The sequence below is a fragment of the Triturus cristatus genome, chromosome 3_1, assembly GCF_964204655.1.
Source record: "Triturus cristatus chromosome 3_1, aTriCri1.1, whole genome shotgun sequence".
Lineage (NCBI taxonomy): Eukaryota > Metazoa > Chordata > Amphibia > Caudata > Salamandridae > Triturus > Triturus cristatus.
This window is the reverse complement of record NC_140583.1, coordinates 138,137,544-138,155,429: the sequence shown is the minus strand read 5'-3', so window position 1 is coordinate 138,155,429 and position 17,886 is coordinate 138,137,544. Positions and strand designations below refer to the sequence as shown.

The window sequence follows — 17,886 nt, the reverse complement described above, 5'->3', positions numbered from 1 at the left end:
AAGATTTTCCCCTTTATTCCTCAGGAGCTCAGGAAAACTGTGGTAGTAGCTCTTGTCCTCTCTAAAATAGACTACGGCAATGCACTCTTCCTGGGTATTGACAAGGCCCAGATGACTAAATTACAATCCTTAAAAAATGCAGCTGTACGACTGCTATTAAACGTTCCTAAAGGCCGTCCCACCTCTGCTAGTATAAGGTTATTACATTGGCTCCCTATCCAGCAACGAGTGGAATTCAAGGCCCTCTGTCTGGTTCACAAGGCACTATACGGAGGAGGTGCTAATGACATTCAAAAACTGTTCTTATGGTATTCGCCCAAGAGAAATCTTAGATGTCTACCGGGTCCCGTACAAATCTCCAAAATCCGCAGAGCAAGATGGGGAGGCAGGAGTCTATCCTATTGTGCAGCTACACTGTGGAACAAGATGCCAATTGCTATGAGGCTGCAGCCAAATAGGTAGCATTTTAGAAAATCGCTTAAATCCTGGGTGTTCCCTTCCAACTAAGTTGCAGGATCTAATGGAGCAGCACTCCTTCACACTTCCCAGCGCCAAGACTCCGTGGCCAAGACGCCGAGCGCTTTATAAACCTATTTAATCTTTACAGGAATGAGCTGTTTCTCATAGATAGGCGCATTCCTGCCATTTTCTTTTGCCGCAGGGGAGCACAGCATGAAGGCCTGCGGCGCTGCCCTACGGCAAAATATTGTAAACGAGGCCCTATATTCAGGACCGGACTGGGAACAGTGAGCAGCCCTCGCAAATCTACAGATCAGCCCCCGGGGGTGGCTGCAAGTGTGAAGTGTCTGCTGCGTTTGTTACTGGGGGCCGATATTGCAGCACCACTGCAAAACCGGCTCCCAGTAAAAGAATACAAGCATTGGCATAGCCAATAGGTCTCGCCTTTGGGACCTTATAAGTGTTTAGCCATGCAACAGTTGCATAACTAAATACTTATAAGGTCCCAAAAGCGAGACCTATTGGCTATGCCGAGCGGCCGTGCGGCCGCAAAAGTGAAAGTGATCGCGATCACAATAAAAAATCAAAGCGAAAGTGAAAGTAATCATGGTAAAGTGCGGCGCCCGCGCTCATGCACTGTAGCTCTAGGCTGGCCTGGTAGCACTTTTTGGAGCCCTCACAATAAGTCTTGCCAGACCAGCGCATGCGCTGGGTCAGGCGAGACCTAAAAAACGGCCCCCAACAGCTCAAAATCGTCCACCACCCCGCCAGTCTCCTGGGGAAACGCCCGATGGCCGGTAAGGTCTGTCCGGCCCTGCCTACATTGTAAATGAGGCCCAGAATACTTAGGGTCACCTCATTTGTAATTGGGTCAAATGGACCGAGGGTACGGCGGGCATGGTGCTCCATCACATTTGCGATGGAATACTATAACCGCCAAACTCTAAACTGGGCCCTAACTATTTGGTGTAACAGCGACTGTTGATCAATCTCCTTATTTAGGCGTTCGGCTGGATAACTCCATCCTTCAGTGATGTGATATGACATTCCTGTAAGTTTATAAACAATAATTTCCATTAATAACTACTGTAAAACGACTAATTTATTCATAAATCTATATTGAGTGAAAACATATTTAAATGTAGAGTATGTCCTTTCTGCTCCTATGATATAATTTATATTTTGAAAAACCCTCAGAAATTCCGTTAAAACACAATGTGAATTTAGTAGTTCTCACTCCATAACCCCCTCTGAATTTGGCCACTCATAGCGAAAAGCTACTAACTTGCAATGCCATCATGCCAACCAAAACTTTAACCTCAAATGCAGTTCTCGCGAACTCACCTTCCATAACAAAATGAGAACCAGTTTATTTTTTTTATTGCACCTATCATTTACGCACCCTAGGAAATTCCTTCTGTGGTGCACAATTGCAGCCCACGGTGGAGTTAGAAACAGGTCGAAAATGGTCTGTGATTTCTGAATATCTTTGAGAGAAACTATGTCTGCCAGATGTAATTTTAAATTGACAGTACCTGCAAATTGGGTTGTTTGTGTGACTTCTTAGTCGAAAACCACTGAAGGAAACAAACGGGGGCAGGGGCGTTACTGTCAAACTCACACCTTTGGTTATGTATTGATTCTGTAGTGAAGTACAGGAAATAATATTGGTGACTGTCATTTTATATTTCGCAGTGAAGATTGCTTGTGATGGGTCATCCTGTAAATCAAAGAGAACGCTTCCTTTAATAGAGACGTATTATCTTGACAGTCTGCTTGGGGACTACACATATAGTAAGTAGTGTTACGCGGCCCTTAAAATGTACTTCCTCCAACGCATTCGAGGAGTGTGGTTCTGTGTTAAATACACGTTGTGTCCTGTAGATGGCGCCATTGGGTCTCACTAGAGCCAAGCGAAGGCCACAGGAAGACGCCGAGCTGCGAGGAGCAGGAGGGATGTCAGCCCCGTGTGTGAAGTGAATCGGAAACATCTGAAAGGGCCGTCTCTGGGGACAGGATGCAATGAATTGGAGCCTGGCCTTCCGTTAACATACAGCAAAGGTAAATATAGCGCAGGCAGCGCGCAGCGTGCAAATGACGGGCTGGGGAACCCGAGGGGCGCAGCACGGCCCATCCGTCTCGACAGCACCCCACCGCACTCCGAGAGCACGCCCGGCAGATCACAGCAGCTGACAACGCCGACCGGAAGCGCCCAGTGTTTGCCCTGCACACAGACCCGCACTGCACTCTGAGACACGCCTGGCGGTGCAGCTCACAGCAGCTGACAACGCCGACCGGAAGTACCCAGTGTTTGCACTGCACTCTGAGACGCGCCTGGCGGTGCAGCTCACAACAGCTGACAACGCCGACCAGAACCGCCCAATGTATGCACTGCACAGCGCTGCACTGTGAGACACCCCCGGCCGTGCAGCCAGCTCACAGCAGCTGACAACGCCGACCGGAAGCGCCCAGTGTTTGCACTGCACACAGACCCGCACTGCATCTGAGACACGCCTGGCGGTGCAGCTCACAGCAGCTGACAACACCGACCGGAAGCACCCAGTGTTTGAACTGCACTCTGAGACACGCCTGGCGGTGCAGCTCACAACAGCTGACAACGCCGACCAGAACCGCCCAGTGTATGCACTGCACAGCGCTGCACTGTGAGACACGCCTGGCGGTGCAGCCAGCTCACAGCAGCTGACAACGCCGACCGACCGGAAGCGCCCAGTGTTTGCACTGCACACAGACCCACACTGCTTGCTGAGCATTTGCAGGGTTTTAAGTGCCTGCCTGCCAACATTTTGGAAGAGGAAAGTGAGAGATTTAAAAAATAATTATCGGGAGAATGTATTTCTCCCATTGACTTGCATAACTGGTCTATCGGCGTGTAGGGCTGTGCAAGAATGCTGCTGCAGGATCGGAAATCAAAAATTATTTTCCATAAGAGAGGAGTTGGCCTAACTGCTAGGGTGCTCGACCTCGAAACTGGGGAACTGGGTTCGAGTTCCGGCAATGATGCTGGACATCCTGTGATTCTGGGGGGCAAATCACTTTATCTCCCCGTGCCTAACCAAAATGAATGTGTGTCCTCATGTAACGTTACTGGTGCTATGTAAAGCACTCTGATACCCGAATTGGGTCAAGTTCGCGCTATATAAACCTCTGCAAAAAAATAAAAAATTCCATCGCTTTTTTTCCCCATCGCCATGGCATGCAGAGAGAGCGTTGTGCACTTATTGCCTGCAAGAGCAGGGTTTTTTTATTTTTGAGTTTTATATAGCGCACACTCGACCCAAAGGTATCACAGCACTTTACATAAGCACCAGTTGCGTTACAGGCGGACACATTAATGCGCATATTTATAACGAGGCGATAAAAAATTATCGCCGCAGTAGCGGCCGTTTTCGGCTGAAAAGCGGCGATAATTTTATCGCTATATTAGCAAGGTCACGCTAACGCGTGAAACCTTGCTTTAGCGTGGGGATTTCTAACGCCCAGCTTTGCATCTCTAATGAGATGCAAAGTGGGCGTTCCTGACCTGACATGACTGGAGAAATGTCACAAAGCGACATTTCTCCTATCATCAAGCCCCACGCTATGAAGCATAGCGTCAGGAAAAGTAGCGATAACACCTGTTATCGCTACTTCCCTAACACCTGCTTCAGGACTGACTTAGACATGATATCCTATGGAAGGAGGATATCATGGATAAGTTTGTGAGTCCCTATCAACAAGGTAACGTGAGATTATCGCTGGGTTTCCAGCGATAATCTCACGTTAGCCAGTTAGCGTGAGGATTATTATCGCTATTGAGATGAGCGTTGCTAATAGCACGCTATCTCAGCGATAAAAATCCACGCTAGCCGGCGATAATTATCCTAGCGCTAAGTGCGCTTTGTGATCATTATCGCCGGTTGTTGTTGATATGCCCCTAAGTGATTTGCCCAAAATCACAAGATATTGAACGTCCCTGCTGACATTCGAAACCAGTTCCCCAGCTTCGAGGTCGACAACTGTAACCATTAGTGCATAATTTGAGGCACACAAGACCAGCCCCTGCTATCTGAAGCCCGCCGACTTGAAATCGGTAGGCTCCTGACTAAATCGTGAGGGTTGGCATGTATGTAAGTGAGATTAAAAAATTAGGGGGTCCACAAAACGGGTGTGGTCAAAGAAGTGTAACTAAGGCGTAATGTGTAACTAAGGGCGAAGTTTAAAACATATATACTTAAATTCCGTACTTCTTTTAGCAGGGCACCCAGCCATTATTTTGGGGCCTGTCCATGATCTTTCTGTTAGTGAATTGAGACATACCCAGGGCCACTGGAATTATGCGGCAGTGGAGGGCCAAAACATGTTGCAGGGGTCAGTTAATTATGTGTCCAGAAACGTTATATTCCGCTGCACATTTTGTAGTAGTATTGCTTCATTATTTTGTAAGTTTTAAACTGTTAACTGGGCATTCGTTGCACCATTAGTACCAGTTTTACCCCCAAATATGGCAATAAGCAATAGAAAGGTGGCAAAGGACCTTCCACTGTACATTATCACAAGTTGCAGTGTTTTTAGTCACTTTTGACCCGTTTGAGCCAGAAACAAAATTTTTTTTGTTAAAATCTGCAGATTATGCAACAGATGGCAGATTATGTGGCAGGTGCTGCAAATCTATAATTATGCCAAAATCGCCACATCCACACAATCGCTTAATTCCAGTGGCCCTGCATATAACGCAGAAACGGACATATGTCTAAAACACGCCAGAACTATTGGCTTTGCTAATACACAATAACACTAGAGGTAGGCAAACTAGCAATTTAACAGTAAGAGCCGAGCCACAAGTTTGGTCTGGCTCTTAGAGCCCTTGCACGATCTGCCACTTGAATATATTGGCAGGTCAATCAGTCATTCAACAAACATCACAGTAGAGTATAACATGTCTTCAAGATGCTAGAAAATGTATTTTCTATTTCCGCCCTGTGCAATTTAGCTATTAGATGGGTATCTCTCCAAAGGTAAGTCTTTGTATTTAATTTTGAAGGTTTAGATTATGGCATACATTACAGCTAAAATCCACATTTTGTTTTGAGCAGTTCTACATAGCGCAAGCTTGGCCCAATAACATAAGAGTGCTTTACCTCAGGCATAGGCTAAGTTTTACACTTTATTTCAGTAATAGTGGACAAGCCTCTAAAAGCTCGAGACAGGCTCGAGCCTGAAGCCTGGCTCAGCTCGAGGTCCTGTTGGAACCTCGAGCCCATAACAAGCCGAGCTTGCATGTGGCTACTGCCTGCCTCCTTCTTTTTCTGTACCCAGGAAGTCATATTACTGTCAGAGCTGCTGATTGTGGAACAAGGGAACCAGGTTCGGGTCTCAGCATCAGCTCAAATCCTGTAATTCAGGGCACAGCACTTAATTTTCCTGTGTGAATGAACAATGCATGTGATCTTGTACAGGGATGTGGAATTTATTAAAATATCTACTTGTCCATGGGGCAGGTAGCCTCATAAATCTACTGGTCCTGTAACAAAATCCACTTGTCCCTTCGGTGTCATGTAGTGCGGCGACAAATTATGGCTGCAATCTCATTATACAAACAAGAGCTCTAATATAGCCTCTCTGATTATGCCACGGCTCTTACCATAGTAGTGTTTGAATACTTGCAATCCCCTTTATGTTGCCATATTTCCGCAGATCTACATACTCGGGCTGAAAGTAGTTGCAAACAATAGTTCCAGGGTTAGAATGCACTTTGGAGTCTGTGCAAACTTACTAACTTGCATGTGTTAAGGATTTTTAACCACTCTTCTTCAATCTTTTACCATACTGAGAAATGTTGGAAATTTACTCCTGACAATGACAGACGTAGACCTTCTTCCAGAGTTGGAAAAAAAGTGGTTGATGGGAAAGAGAACTTGCAAACACTTAGATTTTCGCATGAGCAAATCTACACATGCATATTTGCTCTTACTAAATATTTTCTAGGAGTACTTTTTTTTTTTGTCCTACTTCTGTAAATTCTTGGGAATTCACGAGAGCCACATAGCTGCACTTAATGCAAGGACATATAACATGGGTGCACTTTTGAGACTCTTTAATAACTGGGCCCCTAATTTTGTCTGGTGTTGACCATTACCTTTTTTGTGTTTATTAAAATTCTGTCTCTCTGTCTCTCTCTCTCGGCTGGCATCACTGTGAGTAACAGCATACTGCTCTTTCACAAGGAGCATATCGGCACACAAAGTAGTTTTGTTCAGTTCCAGTAACTACTGTGGCAGTGTGTGCTTTTTGAGACCAAAAACAGTTTTTGCTTTGCTAACATTTGTTATAATGGTGAGAGCCCGGCAGCGACCACACCAATAAGGTTTTACAAAATCCATGCCAAGTCACACATTGACAAAACTACAAAGCTGACCACGAATTTCAGACCTACTGGCTTTGCCAATTCTTGTTTATTTTTCTTTCCCATAATATTATTGAAACGGGTTTCACTGAATTTCCATTATGAATATTTGTGGGGAATACTAGCATGTATCAACACATGTTACTAAATGGTGCCGCAAAGAAATGGTACCTGAAATTTTATAATAGTTTAGCTAATTGTTTTTTTTTTTTCCTGCTTTCATTTTTTTATGGGACACAAAAAACAAACGTTCACAAAGGAAAAAGCGTATATGCAAGTAGAGGCTTATCCCTGGCCTACTCGTTAATTGATCGCATTTTGAAAAGTCACTATTTCATTGAGAGTCACAATATAAAAACTTATAACATAAACACAATGCAACATGTGGTTTCAAAAGACATACTATTCAATACAATCATAGTTAAAATTTTTTTATTAAAAAACATTTTGTATACTCAATAAAATACTATATGTAGCCTTCCTCCCACTAAAGTTTACAATCTAATACTAAGAATTAAAAAAACATTAAGGGGTACCTCCCTTTCTTTGTTGGTTCAAATTTTTATGAACATTTTATTTTGAAAGCAAAGAATCATCAATCTTGCTTTTAAGCTTCTGCAAATATTTGCATCAAATCAGAGAGCATTATACTTAGCCTCATATTGCTTAACTTTGAAAATGTATGTACACATTTTTATACTGGTACCACTGTCAGTAGTGTAGTCAGAGCTTACAACATTTACTAGTGGCTTTTACCCTAATAATAAAGGCTTTCAATTAATAAACCATAAATACAAGTTTGAACAGCATTAACATATGGACAAAACATTACCTTAACTGCAGACAGTGCCCTTCCCTGATCCATAATGTGGTACTGTAAACTGGCCAAAGAGTTTGTGCGGCTCGGGGTTGGGCCTACTTGTCCCAGGGACAAAATACACATGAAAACTGTTGCCCTTGACCCCAAACAATATGTCCTGGGCGTCGGGCTATAGGAATTCCACATCCCTGTTATAATGTGCTCCTACAAATCGCTCACCTGCAAATCGCTCAGCTTTGGGTTAAGCTTGTGCTGTATGTAAAACCTGCAGGTAATTAACTAAGATGTGAAAATAAAGCCTTCATATAAGGACAGACAAATAGAGTCCCATTTACTGGCTGATTTGAACAAAGTAAAACCAGAAAACCTTGATTAATCGCTGTTTCCCTGCTTAAATTGTGTGATCTTAAGCAAATACTTTATTTCACTAAAACTTTTTTCTTCATTATCGTGTATGAAAGCACTTTCAAATATGTGAGTAAAGAATACGAGTTGTACAAAATGATCACTTTTAATAAAAAGTGCAGTGCTATAATGTGACTTATTAATGTTAAAGCTCCCACATGTTAAAGAAATACACTTTTTTAAAGAGACTTTACCATATTTTATGTGATGTTTGTTGTATGATTTGCATAGCAAATATGTTCAGGGCTCGGCTCTAAGATCCGAGCTAGACTCTTGCCTCGGCTCTGCTCTTCCTGTAAATTTGTTGGCTCGCCCACCTCTAATTTGCGTCAGATGGAGATTAGTCGGTATTCATAGAACACTGAGCCAAGACTGGGATTCGAACCAAGTTTCAGCTGATACAGGTCATCAGTTGTAGCCACTAGTCCACATGACATCTGGCTCGGCTCATAATGGGTTCGAGGTTCCAAGAGGACCTTGAGCGGAGCCAGAGTCGAACATCTGGCTTGAGCCTGAATCGAGCTTTCAGAGGCTCACCCACCGCTACATAATCCACCCATTCACCTGCAAGCCTTAAATTTTCTTTTACTTTCGCCCTGACAGTATTGCAGCAGCTGTGCACCTCCTTCACGCACTTTCCTGCAATTACATTTGACACATATGTGATAATCATAAGCTGGAAGAGCATTTATTCCAAACACTTTTAAGGATCTCTGACAGGCCCCGAGAAACTACCATTGTTTTTGGCCTAACTTCAGACTCTCAGTTGGGGCAGTCATAAACACCTACTACTACTTGAACTCACCAAGACATTTGGAGGCGACTTAGTTCAAAGTACGCACTTTACAGGAGTAAAATGATGTACAAATGAAAAACTACAGAAACAGAATATCCGGGAAAAAGCAAACACTCTTAAGGAATACAAGATTGAATAAAACATGTCGAATGGAAACAGGTAGTACATCTCCAACATCGAATACTTTAACTTTTTACAGTCATTGTTCAGAAATTGAGCAGTTTTTCTAGTAAAGCGAAGAAGATGAACATAGGGATCAATTCAATTGCAATTTTTAATTAATGCCGGGCCTGAGACCCGTTGGCACCTGGCCCAAGTAAAGCCCAGCATAAATGTATTCTGCCTAAAGCCTCATGTAGGACTTTTCGAAGAAAAATGCAGTTGATAGTTAATGGCGTTTTTGGTCTTTGGAATGACAGTAACTAAATAAATCGGTGTTTGCACACCAGTTTTGCCAGGTTTTCCCCTCATTTTGAGGATGTTTCCCCAGGCAATTTTCTCTGAAAATGTGCACCCATTTTTGTTTCCTACTTGGTGTCCGACACGTCTTTCCTTTTTCACTAAGATTACTGGCTCCTTTTGAGTATGAATTTATAGCTGTTGCAGAAGTGATCTCACATGCCTTTTAACCTATTGATGATATCAGAGAGAATGCAATGTCAGCCTTTTGATCACAGCCAACTCTATGTTTAGAAAACTCTACGTTGAAGCATGCTTCTGATTTAATAAAAGAATTGGAAATAGTCTGTTTCTTTTTTCACCCTCAATTGGTGGAGACATAAAATATAATGTGTTCTAGACATGTATAATAGTCTTTATAAATAAATATCTTCTGCATCGATTAAATGCAGCTCCACAGAATAGTTTTCTAACTGTTATATACAAGCATAGTTAATTAACACCAATCACTTACCCTCGCCTTTCAATATCCAAATCCATTAAAGTTAAACCTTCCACACCTTCGTACTACAAACCTCAGCAGATGAACAACCAGAAAAAGCAGAATATCTTCAAGCCCCAAGAGACCAGACCCTCACACCTACACCAAATTCTTAAAAAAATCAGATAATTGCGGCCTTAAACCATCCCTAAATGTATTTCCAGAAAATTGAACAATGCATGAGCCCCTCTAATTGAAAGAGCATTTTAAATTTTACTAAAATTGCAAATACCATTGCTAACGAAAACATCCCTGAACTCCACGAAAACATCCCTGAACTCCACAAGGAATTTAAACAAACCTCCAGGACTTAGGCTTCTCATATTTTTGATCAAATTGACACCGACTCTAACCAAACTATCAAGGCATCATACCTTACTCCACCTATGGAGATGACCCAATTCAAGTCAATGTATTAAAACATCTTCACACAAGGCATTGCCACCTTTTTTCTCAACATCCTCAGCTCCTCAGAGAATACATTTTTCCTTTCCTCCATAAAAAAAAAATCCTTGCATGGACCCAGAACTCCAAAAATATAACACCGATTTCCAAACTACTATTCCTAGGAAAAAATTAGAAAAATACACCTTGACTCAACCTCTCTCCTACATATGAAAGAACAGCCTCCTACTCCTTCAAATCTGGATTCTACCCTAAATAAAGTACATGAAGCTGCATCCCTACAAAACATCAACAATGCCCTAAGGATGATGAATGAAGGCAAACCTTGCCTTCTGGTAGTATTAGAGTTATTTTCAGCATTCAACATCACAGATCATAAAGACCTCAGGGAATTACTTCCTACAGTAATGGGATTGAAAGGAGCTTCCCTTAAATGGTTCCAGCTCTTTGTCATTACATATCACAGTATGTTAACAATGGGCAATGTCACTTGAAATGGGTAAAAGTCTTATACTCAGCTTCTACGGCAAGGGCCCGCACTGGCTGTCACATGTCGCGCGCATATCCGGTTGGCAGAGGCACCCGACAGGGTTGTCCCTTATCTCCCGTACTATCCGTGCTTGCCCTAGAACCCAAGGCCATTTAGCTACGAGCGTCAGCAGAGCACATGGGCATTCGTCGGGGTAATTACAGGCATGTGCTGTCTGCTTATGCAGACAATATAATTCTATATGCTAGCGACTTTACCAAAGGCCTAACACCGACATTAGAGATCTTTTCATATTTTGCACAACTTTCAGGTCTCACCAAAAACGAGACTAAATCTCAAGCTTCTTTCTTCCATCCAGGGGAATGACCAACTGAGATCCGGTTTGGGCAGCAGCTTTCCCTATCGATAGCTCCGCACATCTTCAAATACCTGGGCATCCAAATTTACAGAAGCTCACAGGACCTCATAGAGGGTAACTTAAACAAAGCTATAAGGGCACTCCGTTCACAGATAATATTCTGGACCTCACTACCACTATCAGTGATGGGTTGAATGGCGATCTCGAAAATGGTGGCCCTCTCGCGGCTGCTATACTTCTTTACAAACCTACCGGTAGTCATCCCTACTCCTATACTTAAATCGCTGGATACGTTACTATCAGATTTGATACGGGGTAATGGCCGCCGTAGGGTGGGACTGCCTAAATTACAATCAGACACAGACAAGTGTAGCCTGGGTGCAGCAGATCTACGTGCTTATTGCTATACGAGCCAACTTCAATGGCTGGCGTACTGGCTTGCGGGACGTAACTTACATGAAATTGGATTCAAGCCCCTTGACATCGACCGTGGTGTTTTACACACGCTACTGCTACCGCGGGCTACAATACCCCCGGGTGCCCCGACACTACTACAAACTGCACTTGCCTACTGGAAGAAGTCCCTACTTTATACACGCCGCTGCCCTCCATACGCAGATAACACACCACTCTTGGGTATACTGCCGGCCTAATCACTAAACGTAAAATCCTTGCTTGGTCTGAGGGGAGGGGGTCACTACAGTGGGAGCACTGTTTGATAACTGTGCCCTAATGGTTCACGGTAATTTTACCAGCTAAAATGGGGTATCAGAAACCCTATACCTAACACATGCCGCAATCCTTCATTACATCAAAAAATACTGGGCCCCACTCAGGGTGGAACCCACACAACACGAACTGTTACATGCAACATACCTTATGGGGGAAGGCCGCCACCTCACAAAATGGCTGCATAAAGGCATTCGAGCACACGCTTGGACCTCCCTTACCGATATACGCACTAAGTGGGCCACGGTCCTTGAGAAAGATCTGACACAGAATGGAATATGATAATATAATACCCCAAAAAATCCCCCAGAATGCCAAATTTAAATTCATCAAATATATGATATTACACAGGGCATACCTCACCGCCTACAGCACATTTTACCAGCCACGCCTCACCACTGCCCCAAAATGTAAGGCAGGAGAGGCTGATATGTTACACATGCTATGGCTATGCCCAAAGCTCGCTGAATTCTGGACCGCAGTAATCACATACGTTAACGCACGGTTAGGTTTCCCAATACTGAAAACAGTTGGCAGCTGCCTACTGGGTATGACCAGGCAATCCAAAACACACAAAGTGCAACTTCGCTTTATCGATCTAGCACTGCTCATGGCTAAATGCTCCATAACAATGAGGTGGAAGTCAGCCAAATCTCCTCCAGTTCACACATGGCTCAGGGAGGTGGTGAGATGGGGTAGTGCGGAGAGTGCTGCTATCCGGCGTGAGGAAGCCCGTGGACTGCGCAAAACAGTAAACTCAATGGACTGGGACATGATCATGACCGCTTTTAAGACACTTGTACCGGCACCTGTCCCTGCAGCACAGGATGTGTAGATGTGCTTAATTGACCAGCCCCCCACGTATATACAGTAACCCTGTACATAGCTATGCAATATAAGGTTACCAAATAGACGAGTCCTGCCTATATGTAGGCTGATGTGGGCATTAGCCGGGCATTGTTGGCACGATAGTGTGATGAAGTAGGGCCAGCTGAGTTGGGGTATGGGCGGGAGTGGTGGGTCAAGTTATTTAGTTCTTTTCCTTCCCCTCTTTTCATGGTCAGTGGAACAATTTGAAATACATAATTGTATTTTAATTCTGATTGTACTGTATAACCCAATGTACTATTGATACAGGTTTATTTCCTAATGGATGTAAGAAATTAAAAAACCCAATAAAATGTGTTTAAAAAAAAACCAACAATGGCCAATGTCAGATCACAACCAAAACATTATCCTGAGGTGGACCATATCACTCTACTCTCTCCCATATAAAATGTATATGGAGCTCTAGGACCAATGGTAACTTCAGAAGGGATAACAATATACACTGATGAAACACACAACTATCATGACATTTGAAATCCATCTGCCATTTCTTTTCTAAAATCCTTCATGGAAAACCTTTCTAAATGGATGAATACAGTTTCCCTCAAACTAAATTCTGCTAAAACGAAATTCCTCCTCTTCCACTCGCAAATCCACCCACTTCCCAGTCCACAACTAGCTTTCTAACTTAACTGACCCTGGCATCACTTCTAATCTGATCCCTACAGTGAACTCCCAAAGATTCACCATCAACAATTATTTATCCATGATTTCAATCTTCTCAAACTAGCGAAACCCGCCATATTTCAGCTCCACATTCATAAAAAAATGCTCAAACCCTCCATTCCAGCTGAGGACATCAGACCCACAGTGTACCTTGGTGGTGGAAATCCGATACTCACGGGCCTCCACTAAACTGTACCTTTTCATCATGGAACCATCCTCTGTTGTCAGAGAGGCCAATAAATCAAACCACACCAACCCCATCAAGAGAGCCGGACCCTTGCGACTCCTAGATGCCTGAGTCAGCTTTACATTTGCCTGCATCGCACACAAAAGCAATGCACCTAGGACCTCTCTTTTAATTAAAAGGAAAATCATAATCACCAGAGAAGAAGCCCCAGAGACAAACCACATCTCATACGAAAATCACAGAAGTAAAGAAGACTAAGACTCCGAACCAGGTCTGTTTCTACCTGGCCCAAGACTGGTGCAATCTGCCTGAGGTCCTAAGATTAAGACTACTCAACCACAAAGTATTATTATGAGCAAATCTGAAGACCCACCGATTCACAACCTAGCTATAAGAATCTCCTCCTCCTCCTTGTTCCATCATTATCTGATTGGCTGGTGCCATGGGACTGGGACCAGTCCAGTGAGACCAAGTGCTGTGATTGGGTGCCAACAGCATGAAGAGAAAGTTGAGCCCCCATTTTAGGACTCCAGGAATCAGTCTCCGTATCCTGAAAATTAAAATTAAACAACAGATTTGAGGGCTGAGTATAGGTACCCTGATCGCTGGCCCTTGTGAGGGGTCCTAAAGAGACCTCCCTGCCCCCAGATCAAAAGGCTAAAAAAAAGATGTTTGCCTCTGCGGACTCGCAGTACTCCGTGCGCCCCTCCCGTAAACTTTTTGGGGAGTACTGCAAATTCAGGTATATATATATATATATATATATATATATATATCCAAGACTATTCCCGCCTCCGCCATAGAAACGGGTCTGACACATGCTCGGGACCTCTCCAGGTAGGCTTTATTCACCACTCAGAAAGGTACAAAGTCACAAAATAAAACACCTGGCAGACGCGTTTCGGCGAATGCCTTCCTCATTGCCTGCATTGTATTTCACAAAGTTAATTTGAATGGGGCTTTTTCATACTGTATGGTGTCATCCTATTGGTCCTCATGCAACCAATCAGAGAGCTTGCTGGTGAAGTCTCTATTTTCAGTATGGTAGTCAATTGCGCTGACGATCTTGAAGCCCCTGTTGTCAAGTGACATCTGAAAACTCCCTTTGCAACGAGGTTTGTAGGCAGTTCCGTTCAGCGAACGTAGGTTGAGTAACCGGTTCGCGCATTAAGTAATGTAAGGCTGCCCACTCTTCATTGCGGGGTCGTTGATGGCGATAATGTTTGCCTGGAGGTGTCCCGTTCAACAACGATTTGCTGCTCTCTCCCCGATACCTCAATCCATGTCTCGGCCATATATAATGTCAACAAACTCTTCCCCAAAACCTCGGGCAGATAAGAAAGTGGCATGCAACCAACGTAGTGGTAACTTATTTATTTTGTGTTAGCACCACAAGAATCACTATTTCGTGCAAGTAACGAAAGGCAGCCAACGCGTTTCTGCATTTACACCTTCAGCTGGACCAACTATAAATAATAGATATATTTTATATATATATATTTATTCACTGAAAAAACTGATGAAAATGTGACTGTAGCAAATGGGTTCCACCCATTTAGTCTGCCTGGATTTTTTTGTTTTTGACTACCTGGCTTTTGGAAATTTACTCTGCGTGAGTCTCGCTACCTGAATCTTTCCACTGGAAAGTTTTGTGGAAATGGACTGAGAGTGCTAACTGCTAGTGTCCGCCTCTAAGATAAGGCTGTTGCTGTGGGAAGAGACTGTGGGCTGGTTACACAGAAGCATATGCACACATGGTTGTGCAGAACTGTGTAGGCTTAGCATGCAAGACTACCATCCAGACCAGTAGCTAAGCACAGGTAGCCTGTCGCAGAAGGGACCCTTCAGAGATTGTTGCTGACCTGGTGTAGGCCTTATAATGTCGATGGGCATTCATAGTGTAGGTGTGTAGTGTTTACGGAAAGGTTGTGTGCTCACTGCATTATACTTTATGGGTGACCACATCGTTTCACCATACTTAGGCCAATAGATACAAATCCGGTATCATTTTTAGGGCAAACATGTACACCGAGTGTAGATCTATTGTCACGTTTGTGATGACTGTACTTCTTATTGCACTTTATGAGTTGTCATATTTCCTTGCCCCGTGACATATCAGATTGCAGACCTTTGTCCTCGTTACCGGGCCAAGTTATTTACTTTATTGGTCAGCAGGAGGATCAAAGGCTTTCCCACACAACAGAGCCATTAACAGTGCCCTGCTAAGTTTCTGGTAAAGGAGTGGAGAAGAAATCTGCATTTGATAATCAACTCTTGACACTGCACCTGGTCTGGGCAAGCCCCCAGAAACAAAGGATGAAGGCCAGATTTCTGGAGCAAGCATAGGTGGAGTTTCCCTTGGAATTTTTTAGTAGAAAGTGATCGGGCAGCTGTATCAGTGGGGGGGGGGGGGCGGTGCTGATGCTCCCATAGAAGGTCGTTCCATAGACCATTTGAATTTGCTATTTAAAATGACTTCGCATTATCTATAGGAATTTTGGGGGTAGAGGTGGTGTGATGATGTGGAACCCTCAAAATGGGCAGAGGTGTCCATCTTCCAGAACTTTCCACCACCATTTAAAACCCTTCTGCTGGCACCTACGGCTAAGATGGCCTCTCCAGGGCCGGAAGCGCTGGGCCCTATTATGCCCTGCTGAGGAGCAGGTGGGCGAATGGACCTGCCTGGGGGATACTGGCAGGTTCCCCTGAATCTTCTGTGGACTGGCCTTTGACTCCCATGACACACAGGGGCCACACAAGTAGCCCTTGCAAGAGTTTCGAAATTTGTATATTGGTTCTTTTGTGTTGACCCAAGAGTGCGCCAGGGCAATACCAGCTTTTTAGGTCGAGGGACCATCCGGTCTGCCGAAGGCAGAACCGGAAGTCCGGAGATTTAATGTTTCTGAGAGTGGCTATTTAGCCCGCCTCTCTTTTTGCCTCTCCTCCATTGTCTGGCTTCCTAAACGGAGGCCAGCCATTGGAGGAGAGAGCCGTCCCTCCAAATAGGCTCCGTCTTTTTCAGATTCGGGGGCGTGTTCCGTGCTGTTCTTTCCACTTTTTAGCCACTCCCTTTTTCGAACAGCAGGAACACGCCCTCGAATCCGAAAAAGTTTCGAAGCTTCCATCCGCCATTTTTTAGGACTCACCAGAAGCTCCGAGGGCGTTGCAGGCGTTTGTCTCCTACAGGGGTAGACTTTCGGACGAAGTGGAACACAAGATCAGGGAAGGCTGAAATGTCAGGTAATTCCTAGCTCTTTATTGTGGGGGTGAGCGGATTGCCGGCCCTGACGCAAAGCTTGTCCCCTGATGCCAAAACATGGCCTGTGACCCGGGGCAGTGAAGGGTGGTACAACGCGTGTGTAAGCAGGGCAAAGTGAAATGATGGCTTAAACAGCTTTCGGGACAGACAACCAAATGATGATAAAACTTAATGCTGATCACTTTGCGCCCCCCCCCCCGTCCAGGTAACCAATCATACCGAGCGTGTCGTAATTAACATTGGTGGTGAAGTAGGTATTTCTAGGGCATTTCACGTGGGCAATGCATTCTGAGTGAATATTTATTTTGGTGTGAACTGCAGTGGCTTTGCTATTCTGTATTTTCGGAGCAGAAGAGTAGTTGCTTAATGATGCCAGTGCAGACTAACTTGATCCCAGATCTGCAGCCGCCATAAACTTGGATTATTAAACTGAATCCCATCCGTAGTTTTTACACCTAGACTAAATAAAGGGGCAGTGTTTAGCGTCTCGCTAGATAGCACCTTCACCTAGACCAGACACTTGAAGAATTTGGATGCCAGCCCCAGAATTGGCATGTTCTTCGTACTGTGTATAGCAACACAATTTATAATTGGCTCTTTAGCGCCTCGGAATATCGTTTAATCGAGCTTTGTTTTTAGTAATTTGTGGTAGTTTAGAAGTCAGGTGTCTGATTGTGGAGGTATGTACTGTACTGGGCGTTAATAATTCATAAAGTATCGCAGCTCTGCAGCCTCACTTGAACGACATTTGTCCCTCTGCACTTCAATCTGCTGTTGCTACTTCCCTTTAGCAGAACGCTTGTTTTCAAACATTGGACACTTTCTGCCACAAAATTCACGTTGATTCGGGACTGCAACCAAATGCGGGCCCCTGGGGAAGTGAAGGTCGCAGACCAGTCTTCCCCCGGGGTATTCGTGCAACGACCGGAAGGACATGGTGGGGGTGGGATTATAGGAAGGAAGGGGGCGGGAGTTGGGAGGGTATATAGGTGTCAGGAGAGGAGTATCCGGCCTCTTCCTGACACCTGAGCACCACCGGGAGGGAGAAAAAAGTTTGTCCGCCCACCCACCCTACAGACGT

General features: G+C 44.3%; 1 protein-coding gene and 1 non-coding gene across 4 annotated transcripts in view; both read left to right on the top strand.

The window, feature by feature from the left end:
* Positions 1-2,373: 2,373 nt before the first annotated feature.
* LOC146859836 (zinc finger MYM-type protein 1-like) overlaps positions 2,374-17,886 on the top strand; it is a 59,752-nt gene continuing 44,239 nt past the window's right edge. For 2 of the 3 annotated variants that reach the window (XM_085643577.1, XM_085643576.1), the window contains exon 1: positions 2,376-2,520. The gene's annotated coding sequence lies outside the window, so the exon portion shown is untranslated. Of the gene's footprint in view, positions 2,521-17,886 lie in introns of all 3 variants that reach the window. The other variant, XR_014978728.1, reaches the window with a different exon arrangement.
* LOC146859838 (small nucleolar RNA SNORD2) lies at positions 16,918-16,989 on the top strand. Its single transcript, XR_014979346.1, has one exon. It is a non-coding gene; the product is annotated as a small nucleolar RNA SNORD2 (small nucleolar RNA).